Raw genomic sequence first — 15,882 nt, forward strand, 5'->3', positions numbered from 1 at the left:
GCGAACTGGGGAATGGGGGACGATTGTGGGGAGCGAACTGGGGAATGGAGGACGATTGCGGGGAGCGAACTGGGGAATGGAGGACGATTGCGAGGAGCGTCCTGTGGAATGGGGGACGATTGTGGGGAGCGAACTGGGGAATGGAGGACGATTGCGGGGAGCGAACTGGGGAATGGAGGACGATTGCGAGGAGCGTCCTGTGGAATGGGGGACGATTGTGGGGAGCGAACTGGGGAATGGAGGACGATTGCGGGGAGCGAACTGGGGAATGGAGGACGATTGCGAGGAGCGTCCTGTGGAATGGGGGACGATTGTGGGGAGCGAACTGGGGAATGGAGGACGATTGCGGGGAGCGAACTGGGGAATGGAGGACGATTGTGGGGAGCGAACTGGGGAATGGAGGACGATTGCGGGGAGCGAACTGGGGAATGGAGGACGATTGTGGGGAGCGAACTGGGGAATGGAGGACGATTGCGGGGAGCGAACTGGGGAATGGAGGACGATTGCGGGGAGCGAACTGGGGAATGGAGGACGATTGCGAGGAGCGTCCTGTGGAATGGGGGACGATTGTGGGGAGCGAACTGGGGAATGGAGGACGATTGCGGGGAGCGAACTGGGGAATGGAGGACGATTGCGAGGAGCGTCCTGTGGAATGGGGGACGATTGTGGGGAGCGAACTGGGGAATGGAGGACGATTGCGAGGAGCGTCCTGTGGAATGGGGGACGATTGTGGGGAGTGAACTGGGGAATGGAGGACGATTGCGGGGAGCGAACTGGGGAATGGAGGACGATTGCGAGGAGCGTCCTGTGGAATGGGGGACGATTGCGGGGAGCGAACTGGGGAATGGAGGACGATTGCGAGGAGCGAACTGGGGAATGGGGGACGATTGTGGGGAGCGAACTGGGGAATGGAGGACGATTGCGAGGAGCGAACTGGGGAATGGGGGACGATTGTGGGGAGCGAACTGGGGAATGGAGGACGATTGCGGGGAGCGAACTGGGGAATGGAGGACGATTGCGAGGAGCGAACTGTGGAATGGAGGACGATTGCGAGGAGCGTCCTGTGGAATGGGGGACGATTGTGGGGAGCGAACTGGGGAATGGAGGACGATTGCAAGGAGCGAACTGGGGAATGGGGGACGATTGTGGGGAGCGAACTGGGGAATGGAGGACGATTGCGAGGAGCGAACTGGGGAATGGGGGACGATTGTGGGGAGCGAACTGGGGAATGGAGGACGATTGCGGGGAGCGAACTGGGGAATGGAGGACGATTGCGAGGAGCGAACTGTGGAATGGAGGACGATTGCGAGGAGCGTCCTGTGGAATGGGGGACGATTGTGGGGAGCGAACTGGGGAATGGAGGACGATTGCGGGGAGCGACGTGGGGAATGGGGAACGATTGCGAGGAGCGTCCTGTGGAATGGGGGACGATTGCGGGGAGCGACCTGGGGAATGGGAGACGATTGCGGGGAGCGACCTGGGGAATGGGGGACGATTGCGAGGAGCGTCCTGGGGAATGGGGGACGATTGCGGGGAGCGACCTGGGGAATGGGAGACGATTGCGGGGAGCGACCTGGGGAATGGGGGACGATTGCGAGGAGCGACCTGTGGAATGGGGGACGATTGCGAGGAGCGACCTGTGGAATGGGGGACGATTGCGAGGAGCGAACTGGGGAATGGGGGACGATTGCGGGGAGCGACCTGGGGAATGGGGGACGATTGCGAGGAGCGACCTGGGGAATGGGGGACGATTGCTGGGAGCGTCCTGGGGAATGGGGGACGATTGCGAGGAGCGAACTGGGGAATGGGGGACGATTGCGGGGAGCGACCTGTGGAATGGGGGACGATTGCGAGGAGCGAACTGGGGAATGGGGGACGATTGCGGGGAGCGACCTGGGGAATGGGGGACGATTGCGAGGAGCGACCTGTGGAATGGGGGACGATTGCGGGGAGCGACCTGGGGAATGGGGGACGATTGCGGGGAGCGACCTGTGGAATGGGGGACGATTGCGAGGAGCGACCTGGGGAATGGGGGACGATTGCGGGGAGCGTCCTGGGGAATGGGGGACGATTGCGAGGAGCGAACTGGGGAATGGGGGACGATTGCGGGGAGCGACCTGTGGAATGGGGGACGATTGCGAGGAGCGAACTGGGGAATGGGGGACGATTGCGGGGAGCGACCTGGGGAATGGGGGACGATTGCGAGGAGCGACCTGTGGAATGGGGGACGATTGCGGGGAGCGACCTGGGGAATGGGGGACGATTGCGGGGAGCGACCTGTGGAATGGGGGACGATTGCGAGGAGCGAACTGGGGAATGGGGGACGATTGCGGGGTGCAAACTGGGGAATGGGGGACGATTGCGGGGAGCGACCTGGGGAATGGGGGACGATTGCGAGGAGCGAACTGGGGAATGGGGGACGATTGCGGGGTGCAAACTGGGGAATGGGGGACGATTGCGGGGGGCGACGTGGGGAATGGGGGACGATTGCGGGGAGCGACCTGTGGAATGGGGGACGATTGCGGGGGGCGACGTGGGGAATGGGGGACGATTGCGGGGAGCGACCTGTGGAATGGGGGACGATTGCGGGGAGCGACCTGTGGAATGGGGGACGATTGCGGGGGGCGACGTGGGGAATGGGGGACGATTGCGGGGAGCGACCTGTGGAATGGGGGACGATTGCGGTGAGCGACGTGGGGAATGGGGGACGATTGCGGGGAGCGACCTGGGGAATGGGGGACGATTGCGAGGAGCGACCTGGGGAATGGGGGACGATTGCGGGGAGCGACCTGGGGAATGGGGGACGATTGCGGGGAGCGTCCTGCGGAATGGGGTACGATTGCGAGGAGCGTCCTGTGGAATGGGGGACGATTGCGGGGAGCGACCTGGGGAATGGGGGACGATTGCGAGGAGCGACCTGGGGAATGGGGGACAATTGTGGGGAGCGACCTGGGGAATGGGGGACGATTGCGAGGAGTGACCTGGCGAATGGGGGACGATTGTGGGGAGCGACCTGGGGAATGGGGGACGATTGCGGGGAGCGACCTGTGGAATGGGGGACGATTGCGGGGAGCGACCTGTGGAATGGGGGACGATTGCGAGGAGTGACCTGGGGAATGGGGGACGATTGTGGGGAGCGACCTGGGGAATGGGGGACGATTGCATGGAGCGACCTGGGGAATGGGGGACGATTGCATGGAGCGACCTGGGGAATGGGGGACGATTGCGGGGAGCGACCTGGGGAATGGGGGACGATTGTGGGGAGCGTCCTGGGGAATGGGGGAGGATTGCGGGGAGTGACCTGGGGAATGGGGGACGATTGTGGGGAGCGTCCTGGGGAATGGGGGAGGATTGCGAGGAGTGACCTGTGGAATGGGGGATGATTGCGAGGAGTGACCTGGGGAATGGGGGACGATTGTGGGGAGCGTCCTGGGGAATGGGGGATGATTGCGAGGAGCGTCCTGGGGAATGGGGGACGATTGCGGGGAGCGACCTGTGGAATGGGGGACGATTGCGAGGAGTGACCTGGGGAATGGGGGACGATTGCGAGGAGTGACCTGGGGAATGGGGGACGATTGCGGGGAGCGACCTGGGGAATGGGGGACGATTGCGAGGAGCGTCCTGGGGAATGGGGGACGATTGCGGGGAGCGACCTGGGGAATGGGGGACGATTGCGAGGAGTGACCTGGGGAATGGGGGACGATTGCGAGGAGCGACCTGGGGAATGGGGGACGATTGCGAGGAGTGACCTGGGGAATGGGGGACAATTGCGAGGAGTGACCTGTGGAATGGGGGACGATTGCGGGGAGTGACCTGGGGAATGGGGGATGATTGCGAGGAGCGACCTGGGGAATGGGGGACGATTGCGAGGAGTGACCTGGGGAATGGGGGACAATTGCGAGGAGTGACCTGTGGAATGGGGGACGATTGCGGGGAGTGACCTGGGGAATGGGGGACGATTGCGAGGAGTGACCTGGGGAATGGGGGACAATTGCGAGGAGTGACCTGGGGAATGGGGGACAATTGCGAGGAGTGACCTGGGGAATGGGGGACAATTGCGAGGAGTGACCTGGGGAATGGGGGACGATTGCGGCGAGCGACGTGGGGAATGGGGTACGATTGCGAGGAGTGACCTGTGGAATGGGGGAAGATTGCGGGGAGCGACCTGGGGAATGGGGAAGATTTCGGGGATCGACCTGCGGAATGTGGGACGATTGCGGGGAGGGACCAGGGGAATGGGGGACGATTGCGGGGAGTGACCTGGGGAATGGGGGATGATTGCGGGTAGTGACCTGGGGAATGGGGAAGATTTCGGGGATCGACCTGGGGAATGTGGGAAGATTGTGGGGAGGGACCAGGGGAATGGGGGACGATTGCGGGGAGCGACCTGGGTAATGGGGGACGATTGTGGGGAGTGTTCTTGGGAAGGGGAGACGATTGCGGGGAGTGACCTGGGGAATGGGGGACGATTGTGGGGAGTGTTCTTGGGAAGGGGAGACGATTGCGGGGAGTGACCTGGGGAATGGGGGACGACTGCGGGGAGCATCCTGGGGAATGGGGGACGATTGCGAGGAGCGAACTGGGGAATGGAGGACGTCTGCGGGGAGTGTCCTGGGGAATGGGGGACGATTGCGGGGAGTGACCTGGGGAATGGGGGACGACTGCGGGGAGCATCCTGGGGAATGGGGGACGATTGCAGGGAGCGACCTGGGGAATGGGGGACGTCTGCGGGGAGTGTCCTGGGGAATGGGGGACGATTGCGAGGAGCGAACTGGGGAATGGAGGACGATTGCGGGGAGCGAACTGGGGAATGGGGGACGATTGCGGGGAGCGAACTGGGGAATGGAGGACGATTGCGGGGAGCGAACTGGGGAATGGAGGACGATTGCGGGGTGCAAACTGGGGAATGGAGGACGATTGCGGGGAGCGAACTGGGGAATGGAGGACGATTGCGGGGTGCAAACTGGGGAATGGAGGACGATTGCGGGGTGCAAACTGGGGAATGGAGGACGATTGCGGGGAGCGAACTGGGGAATGGAGGACGATTGCGGGGTGCAAACTGGGGAATGGAGGACGATTGCGGTGAGCGAACTGGGGAATGGAGGACGATTGCGGGGTGCAAACTGGGGAATGGGAAAGATTGCGGGGAGTGACCTGGGGAATGGAGGACGATTGCGGGAACGACCTGGGGAATGGGGAGGATTGTGGGGAGCGACCTGTGGAATGGGGACGGTTGCGAGGAGCGACCTGTGGAATGGGGGATGATTGAGGGGCGTGACCTGGAGAATGGGGGACAATTGCGAGGAGCAACCTGTGGAATGGGGGATGATTGCGAGGAGTGACCTGGGGAATGGGGGATGATTGCGGCGAGCGACGTGGGGAATGGGGTACGATTGCGGGGAGCGACCTGGGGAATGGGGGATGATTGCGGGGAGCGACCTGGGTAATGGGGGATGATTGCGGCGAGCGACGTGGGGAATGGGGTACGATTGCGGGGAGCGACCTGGGGAATGGGGGATTATTGCGAGGAGTGACCTGGGGAATGGGGTACGATTGCGGGGAGCGACCTGGGGAATGGGGGACGATTGCGGGGAGCGACCTGGGGAATGGGGGATGATTGCGAGGAGTGACCTGGGGAATGGGGGACGATTGCGAGGAGTGACCTGGGGAATGGGGGATGATTGCGGCGAGCGACGTGGGGAATGGGGTACGATTGCGGGGAGCGACCTGGGGAATGGGGGATTATTGTGAGGAGTGACCTGGGGAATGGGGGACAATTGCGAGGAGTGACCTGGGGAATGGGGGACGATTGAGGGGAGCGACCTGGGGAATGGGGGACGATTGCGGGGAGCGACCTGGGGAATGGGGGATGATTGCGAGGAGTGACCTGGGGAATGGGGGACGATTGCAGCGAGCGACGTGGGGAATGGGGTACGATTGCGAGGAGCGACCTGTGGAGTGGGGGACGATTGCAGGGAGTGACCTGGGGAATGGGGGATGATGGCGATGAGTGACCTGGGGAATGGGGAAGATTTCGGGGATCGACCTGCGGAATGTGGGAAGATTGCGGGGAGGGACCAGGGGAATGGGGGACGATTGCGGGGAGTGACCTGGGGAATGGGGGACGATTGCGGGTAGTGACCTGGGGAATGGGGAAGATTTCGGGGATCGACCTGGGGAATGTGGGAAGATTGTGGGGAGTGAACTGGGGAATGGGGGACGATTGCGAGGAGCGACCTAGGGAACGGCGGAAGATTGCGAGGAGCGACCTGGGGAATGGGGGACGATTGCAGGGAGCGACCTAGGGAATGGGGGACGATTGCGAGGAGCGACCTGGGAAATGGGGGACGATTGCAGGGAGTGACCTGGGGAATGGGGGGCAATTGCGGGGAGCGACCTGCAGAAGGGGTGCGATTGCGGGGAGCGACCTGGGGAATGGGGGACGATTGCGGGGAGCGACCTGGGGAATGGGGCACGATTGCGGGGAGCGACCTGTGGAAGGGGAGCAATTGCAGGGAGCGAAATGCGGAAGGGGGGCGATTGCGGGGAGTGACCTGGGGAAGGGGGGACGATTGCGGGGAGCGACCTGGGGAATGGGGGACGATTGTGAGGAGTGACCTGGGGATTGGTTGACGATTGCGGGCAGCGACCTGCGGAAGGGGAGCGATTGCAGGGACTGAAATGCGGAAGGGGGGCGATTGCGGGGAGTGACCTGGGGAAGGGGGGACGATTGCCAGGAGCGACCTGGGGAAGGGGGGACAATTGCGAGGAGTGACCTGGGGATTGGTTGACGATTGCGGGGAGCGACCTGCGGAAGGGGAGCGATTGCAGGGACTGAAATGCGGAAGGGGGGCGATTGCGGGGAGTGACCTGGGGAATGGAGGACGATTGTGGTGAGCGACCTGGGGAAGGGGGAACGATTGCCAGGAGCGACCTGGGGAAGGGGTGACGATTGCGGGGTGTGACCTGGGGAAGGGGGGACGATTGCGGGGTGTGACCTGGGGAAGGGGGTACGATTGTGGGGAGCGACCTGGGGAATGGGGAAGATTGCGGGGAGTGACCTGGGGAATGTGGGAAGATTGTGGGGAGCGACCTGGCGAATGGGGGACGATTGCGGGGAGCAACCTCGGGAATGGTTGACTATTGAGAGGAGCGACTTGGGAGAATGGGGGACGAATGCGGGAAGCTACCTGGGGAATGGGGGACAATTGCGAGGAGCGACATGGGGCATGGGGGAGGATTGCAGGGAGCAATGTCTGGAATGGGGGACGATTGCAGGGAACGACCTGGGGAATGGGGGAGGATTGCAGGGAGCGACCTGGGGAATGGGGGAGGATTGCGGGAAGCGACCTGGGGAATGGGGGAGGATTGTGTGGAGCGACCTAGGGAATGGGGGACGATTGAGGAGAGCGACCTGGGGAATGGGGGAGGATTGCAGGGAGTGACCTGGGGAATGGGGGAGGATGCGAGAAGCGACCTGGGGAATGGGGGATAATTGTGAGGAGCGACCTGGGGAATGGGGGACGATTGCAGGGAGCGAACTGGGGAATGGGGAAGATTGCGGGGATTGACCTGGGGAATGTGGGAAGATTGCAGGGATTGACCTGGGGAATGTGGGAAGTGTGCAGAGAGGGACTTGGGGAATGTGTGAAGATTGCGGGGAACGATTTGGGGAATGGGGAACCTTGCAGGGATTGACCTGGGGAATGTAGGAAGATTGCAGGGAGGGACTTGGGGAATGTGTGAAGATTGCGGGGAGGCGACCTGGGGAATGGGGGACGATTGCGGGGAGCGTCCTGGGAAATGGGGGACGTTTATGGAGAGTGAACTGGGGAATGGGGGAGGATTGCGGGGAGCGTCCTGGGGAATGGGGGATGATTGCGGGGAGTGACCTGGGGAATGGGGGACGATTGTGGGGAGTGACCTGGGGAATGGAGGACGATTGCGAGGAGCGACCTGGGGAATGGGGGAGGATTGTGTGGAGCGACCTAGGGAATGGGGGAGGATTGCAGGGAGCAACCTGGGGAATGGGGGAGGATTGCGGGAAGCGACCTGGGGAATGGGGGAGGATTGTGTGGAGCGACCTGGGGAATGGGGGACGATTGCAGGGAGCAACCTGGGGAATGGGGGAGGATTGCGGGAAGCGACCTGGGGAATGGGGGAGGATTGTGTGGAGCGACCTAGGGAATGGGGGACGATTGAGGGGAGCGACCTGGGGAATGGGGTAGGATTGCAGGGAGCGACCTGGGGAATGGGGGAGGATTGCTGGAAGCGATCTGGGGAATGGGGGAGGATTGTGTGGAGCGACCTAGGGAATGGGGGACGATTGAGGAGAGCGACCTGGGGAATGGGGGAGGATTGCAGGGAGCGACCTGGGGAATGGGGGAGGATGCGAGAAGCGACCTGGGGAATGGGGGATAATTGTGAGGAGCGACCTGGGGAATGGGGGATGGTTGCAGGGAGCGAACTGGGGAATGGGGGACGGTTGTGGGGAGCAACCTGGGGATTGGGGGACGTTGATGGGGAGTGACCTGGGGAATGGGGGACGATTGCGGGGAGTGACCTGGGGAATGGGGAAGATTGCGGGGATTGACCTGGGGAATGTGGGAAGATTGCAGGGATTGACCTGGGGAATGTGGGAAGAGTGCAGAGAGGGACTTGGGGAATGTGTGAAGATTGCGGGGAATGATCTGGGGAATGGGGAACCTTGCAGGGATTGACCTGGGGAATGTAGGAAGATTGCAGGGAGGGACTTGGGGAATGTGTGAAGTTTGTGGGGAGGCGACCTGGGGAATGGGGGACGATTATGGAGAGCGACCTGGGGAATGGGGGACGATTATGGAGAGCGTCCTGGGGAATGGGGGACGTTTATGGAGAGTGAACTGGGGAATGGGGGAGGATTGCGGGGAGCGTCCTGGGGAATGGGGGATGATTGCGGCGAGCGACGTGGGGAATGTGGTACGATTGCGAGGAGTGACCTGTGGAATGGGGGACGATTGCGGGGAGCTACCTGGGGAATGGGGGACGAGTGCGGGGAGCTACCTTCGGAATGGGGGACGATCGCAGGGAGCGACCTGCGGAAGGGGGGACGAATGTGGGGAGCGACCTGGGGAATGGGGGACGAGTGCGGGGAGCTACCTGGGGAATGGGGGACGAGTGCGGGGAGCTACCTTCGGAATGGGGGACGATCGCAGGGAGCGACCTGCGGAAGGGGGGACGAATGTGGGGAGCGACCTGGGGAATGGGGGACGAGTGCGGGGAGCTACCTGGGGAATGGGGGACGAGTGCGGGGAGCTACCTTCGGAATGGGGGACGATCGCAGGGAGCGACCTGCGGAAGGGGGGACGAATGTGGGGAGCTACCTGGGGAATGGGGGATGATTGCGAGGAGCGACCTGCGGAATGGGGGATGATTGCGGGGAGCGACCTGGGGAATGGGAGAGGATTGCGGGAAGCAACCTGGGGAATGGGGGAGGATTGCGGGAAGCAACCTGGGGAATGGGGGAGGATTGCGGGGATTGACCTGGGGAATGTGGGAAGATTGCAGGGATTGACCTGGGGAATGTGGGAAGAGTGCAGAGAGGGACTTGGGGAATGTGTGAAGATTGCGGGGAATGATCTGGGGAATGGTGAACCTTGCAGGGATTGACCTGGGGAATGTCGGAAGATTGCAGGGAGGGACTTGGGGAATGTGTGAAGATTGCGGGGAGGCGACCTGGGGAATGGGGGACGATTATGGAGAGCGACCTGGGGAATGGCTGACGATTGCGGGGAGCGACCTGGAAAATGGCTGACGATTGAGGGGAGTGACTTGTGGAATGGGGGGCGATTGCGGGGAGCAACCTGGGGAAGGGTGGCAATTGAGGGGAGCGACCTGGGGAATGGGGGCGATTGCGGGGAGCGACCTGCGGAAGGGGGGTTATTGCGGGGAGTGACCTGCGGAATGGGGGACGATTGCGTGGAGCGACATGCGGAAGGGGGGCAATTGCGGGGAGCGACCTGCAGAAGGGGTGCGATTGCGGGCAGCGACCTGGGGAATGGGGGACGTTTGCGGGGAGCGACCTGGGGAATGGGGGACGATTGCGGGGAGCGACCTGGGGAATGGGGGACGTATGCGGGGAGCGACCTGCGGAAGGGGAGCGATTGCAGGGAGCGAAATGCGGAAGGGGGGCGATTGCGGGGATTGACCTGGGGAATGGGGGACGATTGCGGGGAGCGACCTGGGGAATGGGGGACGATTGCGAGGAGTGACCTGGGGATTGGTTGACGATTGCGGTGAGCGACCTGCGGAAGGGGAGCGATTGCAGGGACTGAAATGCGGAAGGGGGGCGATTGCGGGCAGTGACCTGGGGAATGGAGGACGATTGTGGTGAGCGACCTGGGGAAGGGGGAACGATTGCCAGGAGCGACCTGGGGAAGGGGGGATGATTGCGGGGTGTGACCTGGGGAAGGGGGGACGATTGCGGGGTGCGACCTGGGGAAGGGGGGACGATTGTGGGGAGCGACCTGGGGAATGGGGAAGATTGCGGGGAGTGACCTGGGAATGTGGGAAGATTGTGGGGAGCGACCTGGGGATTGGTTGACGATTGCGGTGAGCGACCTGCGGAAGGGGAGCGATTGCAGGGACTGAAATGCGGAAGGGGGGCGATTGCGGGCAGTGACCTGGGGAATGGAGGACGATTGTGGTGAGCGACCTGGGGAAGGGGGAACGATTGCCAGGAGCGACCTGGGGAAGGGGGGACGATTGCGGGGTGTGACCTGGGGAAGGGGGGACGATTGCGGGGTGCGACCTGGCGAATGGGGGACGATTGCGGGGAGCAACCTCGGGAATGGTTGACTATTGAGAGGAGCGACTTGGGAGAATGGGGGACGAATGCGGGAAGCTACCTGGGGAATGGGGGACAATTGCGAGGAGCGACCTGGGGCATGGGGGAGGATTGCAGGGAGCAATGTCTGGAATGGGGGACGATTGCAGGAAACGACCTTGGGAAGGGGGTTGATTGCGGGGAACGACCTGCGGAATGGGGGACGAATGTGGGGAGCGACCTGGGGAATGGGGGACGAGTGCGGGGAGCTACCTGGGGAATGGGGGACGAGTGCGGGGAGCTACCTGGGGAATGGAGGACGAGTGCGGGGAGCTACCTGGGGAATGGGGGATGATTGCGAGGAGCAACCTGGGGAATGGGGGAGGATTGCGGGGAGCGACCTGGGGAATGGGGGACGAGTGCGGGGAGCTACCTGGGGAATGGGGGACGAGTGCGGGGAGCTACCTGGGGAATGGAGGACGAGTGCGGGGAGCTACCTGGGGAATGGGGGATGATTGCGAGGAGCGACCTGGGGAATGGGAGAGGATTGCGGGAAGTGACCTGGGGAATGGGGGAGGATTGCGGGAAGCAACCTGGGGAATGGGGGAGGATTGCGGGGAGCGACCTGGGGAATGGGAGAGGATTGCGGGAAGTGACCTGGGGAATGGGGGAGGATTGCGGGAAGCAACCTGGGGAATGGGGGAGGATTGCGGGAAGCGACCTGGGGAATGGGGGAGGATTGTGTGGAGCGACCTAGGGAATGGGGGACGATTGAGGGGAGCGACCTGGGGAATGGGGGAGGATTGCAGGGAGCGACCTGGGGAATGGGGGAGGATTGCGGGAAGCGACCTGGGGAATGGGGGAGGATTGTGTGGAGCGACCTAGGGAATGGGGGAGGATTGAGGAGAGCGACCTGGGGAATGGGGGAGGATTGCAGGGAGTGACCTGGGGAATGGGGGAGGATGCGAGAAGCGACCTGGGGAATGGGGGATAATTGTGAGGAGCGACCTGGGGAATGGGGGACGATTGCGGGGAGTGAACTGGGGAATGGGGGACGGTTGTCGGGAGCAACCTGGGGATTGGGGGACGTTGATGGGGAGTGACCTGGGGAATGGGGAAGATTGCGGGGATTGACCTGGGGAATGTGGGAAGATTGCAGGGATTGACCTGGGGAATGTGGGAAGAGTGCAGAGAGGGACTTGGGGAATGTGTGAAGATTGCGGGGAATGATCTGGGGAATGGGGAACCTTGCAGGGATTGACCTGGGGAATGTAGGAAGATTGCAGGGAGGGACTTGGGGAATGTGTGAAGATTGCGGGGAGGCGAGCTGGGGAATGGGGGACGATTATGGAGAGCGACCTGGGGAATGGGGGACGATTGCGGGGCGCGTCCTGGGGAATGGGGGACGTTTATGGAGAGTGAACTGGGGAATGGGGGACGGTTGCGGGGAGCGTCCTGGGGAATGGGGGATGATTGCGGGGAGTGACCTGGGGAATATGGGACGATTGCAGGGAGCGACCTGGGGAATGGGGTACGATTGCGGGTAGTGACCTGGGGAATGGGGAAGATTTCAGGGATTGACCTGCGGAATGTGGGAAGATTGCGGGGAGGGACCAGGGGAATGGGGGACGATTGCAGGGAGTGACCTGGGGAATGGGGGACGTTTATGGAGAGTGAACTGGGGAATGGGGGACGGTTGCGGGGAGCGTCCTGGGGAATGGGGGATGATTGCGGGGAGTGACCTGGGGAATGGGGGATGATTGTGGGGAGTGACCTGGGGAATGGAGGACGATTGCGGGGAGTGACCTGGGGAATATGGGACGATTGCAGGGAGCGACCTGGGGAATGGGGTACGATTGCGGGTAGTGACCTGGGGAATGGGGAAGATTTCAGGGATTGACCTGCGGAATGTGGGAAGATTGCGGGGAGGGACCAGGGGAATGGGGGACGATTGCAGGGAGTGACCTGGGGAATGGGGGACGTATGCGGGGAGCGACCTGCGGAAGGGGAGCGATTGCAGGGAGCGAAATGCGGAAGGGGGGCGATTGCGGGGATTGACCTGGGGAATGGGGGACGATTGCGGGGAGCGACCTGGGGAATGGGGGACGATTGCGAGGAGTGACCTGGGGATTGGTTGACGATTGCGGTGAGTGACCTGCGGAAGGGGAGCGATTGCAGGGACTGAAATGCGGAAGGGGGGCGATTGCGGGGAGTGACCTGGGGAATGGAGGACGATTGTGGTGAGCGACCTGGGGAAGGGGGAACGATTGCCAGGAGCGACCTGGGGAAGGGGGGACGATTGCGGGGTGTGACCTAAGGAAGGGGGGACGATTGCGGGGTGCGACCTGGGGAAGGGGGGACGATTGTGGGGAGCGACCTGGGGAATGGGGAAGATTGCAGGGAGTGACCTGGGAATGTGGGAAGATTGTGGGGAGCGACCTGGCGAATGGGGGACGATTGCGGGGAGCAACCTCGGGAATGGTTGACTATTGAGAGGAGCGACTTGGGAGAATGGGGGACGAATGCGGGAAGCTACCTGGGGAATGGGGGACAATTGCGAGGAGCGACATGGGGCATGGGGGAGGATTGCAGGGAGCAATGTCTGGAATGGGGGACGATTGCAGGAAACGACCTTGGGAAGGGGGTTGATTGAGGGGAACGACCTGCGGAATGGGGGACGAATGTGGGGAGCGACCTGGGGAATGGGGGACGAGTGCGGGGAGCTACCTGGGGAATGGGGGATGATTGCGAGGAGCAACCTGGGGAATGGGGGACGATTGCGAGGAGCAACCTGGGGAATGGAGGACGATTGTGGTGAGCGACCTGGGGAATGGGGGAGGATTGCGGGGAGCGACCTGGGGAATGGGAGAGGATTGCGGGAAGTGACCTGGGGAATGGGGGAGGATTGCGGGAAGCAACCTGGGGAATGGGGGAGGATTGCGGGAAGCGACCTGGGGAATGGGGGAGGATTGTGTGGAGCGACCTAGGGAATGGGGGACGATTGAGGGGAGCGACCTGGGGAATGGGGGAGGATTGCAGGGAGCGACCTGGGGAATGGGGGAGGATTGCGGGAAGCGACCTGGGGAATGGGGGAGGATTGTGTGGAGCGACCTAGGGAATAGGGGACGATTGAGGGGAGCGACCTGGGGAATGGGGGAGGATTGCAGGGAGCGACCTGGGGAATGGGGGAGGATTGCGGGAAGCGACCTGGGGAATGGGGGAGGATTGCGGGAAGTGACCTAGGGAATGGGGGAGGATTGCGGGAAGCGACCTGGGGAATGGGGGAGGATTGCAGGGAGCGACCTGGGGAATGGGGGAGGATTGCGGGAAGCGACCTGGGGAATGGGGGAGGATTGTGTGGAGCGACCTGGGGAATGGGGGAGGATTGCGAGGAGCGACCTGGGGAATGGGGGAGGATTGCAGGGAGCGACCTGGGGAATGGGGGAGGATTGCGGGAAGCGACCTGGGGAATGGGGGAGGATTGTGTGGAGCGACCTAGGGAATGGGGGAGGATTGAGGAGAGCGACCTGGGGAATGGGGGAGGATTGCAGGGAGTGACCTGGGGAATGGGGGAGGATGCGAGAAGCGACCTGGGGAATGGGGGATAATTGTGAGGAGCGACCTGGGGAATGGGGGACGATTGCGGGGAGTGAACTGGGGAATGGGGGACGGTTGTCGGGAGCAACCTGGGGATTGGGGGACGTTGATGGGGAGTGACCTGGGGAATGGGGAAGATTGCGGGGATTGACCTGGGGAATGTGGGAAGATTGCAGGGATTGACCTGGGGAATGTGGGAAGAGTGCAGAGAGGGACTTGGGGAATGTGTGAAGATTGTGGGGAGGCGAGCTGGGGAATGGGGGACGATTATGGAGAGCGACCTGGGGAATGGGGGACGTTTATGGAGAGTGAACTGGGGAATGGGGGACGGTTGCGGGGAGCGTCCTGGGGAATGGGGGATGATTGCGGGGAGTGACCTGGGGAATGGGGGATGATTGTGGGGAGTGACCTGGGGAATGGAGGACGATTGCGGGGAGTGACCTGGGGAATATGGGACGATTGCAGGGAGCGACCTGGGGAATGGGGTACGATTGCGGGTAGTGACCTGGGGAATGGGGAAGATTTCAGGGATTGACCTGCGGAATGTGGGAAGATTGCGGGGAGGGACCAGGGGAATGTGGGACGATTGCGGGGAGGGACCAGGGGAATGGGGGACGATTGCGGGGAGTGACCTGGGGAATGGGGGATGATTGCGGGTAGTGACCTGGGGAATGGGGAAGATTTCGGGGATCGACCTGGGGAATGTGGGAAGATTGTGGGGAGTGAACTGGGGAATGGGGGACGATTGCGAGGAACGACCTGGGGAATGGGGGACGATTGCAGGGAGCGACTTAGGGAATGGGGGACGATTGCGAGGAACGACCTGGGGAATGGGGGACGATTGCAGGGAGCGACCTAGGGAATGGGGGACGATTGCGAGGAGCGACCTGGGGAATGGGGGACGATTGCGGGGAGCGACCTGGGGAATGGGGGACGATTGCGGGGAGCGACATAGGAAATTGCGGACGATTGTGGGGAGTGACCTGGGGAATGGGGGACAATTGCGGGGAGCGACCTGGGGAATGGAGGACGATTGCGGGGAGTGACCTGGGGAATGGGGGACGATTGCAAGGAGCGACCTGGGGAATGGAGGACGATTGCGGGGAGTGACCTGGGGAATGGGGGACGATTGCGGGGAGTGACCTGGGGAATGGGGGACGATTGCAAGGAGCGACCTGGGGAATGGGGGACGATTGCGGGGAGCGACCTGGGGAATGGGGGACGATTGCGGGGAGCGACATAGGAAATAGCGGACGATTGTGGGGAGTGACCTGGGGAATGGGGGACAATTGCGGGGAGCGACCTGGGGAATGGGGGAAAATTGCGGGGAGTGACCTGGGGAATGGGGGATGATTGCGGGGAGTGACCTGGGGCATGGGGGACGATTGCAGGGAGTGACCTGGGGAATGGGGAAGATTGCGGGGAGTGACCTGAGGAATGGGGAAGATTGCGGAGAGTGACCTGGGGAATGGGGGATGATT

Source organism: Heterodontus francisci, unplaced genomic scaffold, assembly GCF_036365525.1.
Source record: "Heterodontus francisci isolate sHetFra1 unplaced genomic scaffold, sHetFra1.hap1 HAP1_SCAFFOLD_848, whole genome shotgun sequence".
Classification (NCBI taxonomy): domain Eukaryota; kingdom Metazoa; phylum Chordata; class Chondrichthyes; order Heterodontiformes; family Heterodontidae; genus Heterodontus; species Heterodontus francisci.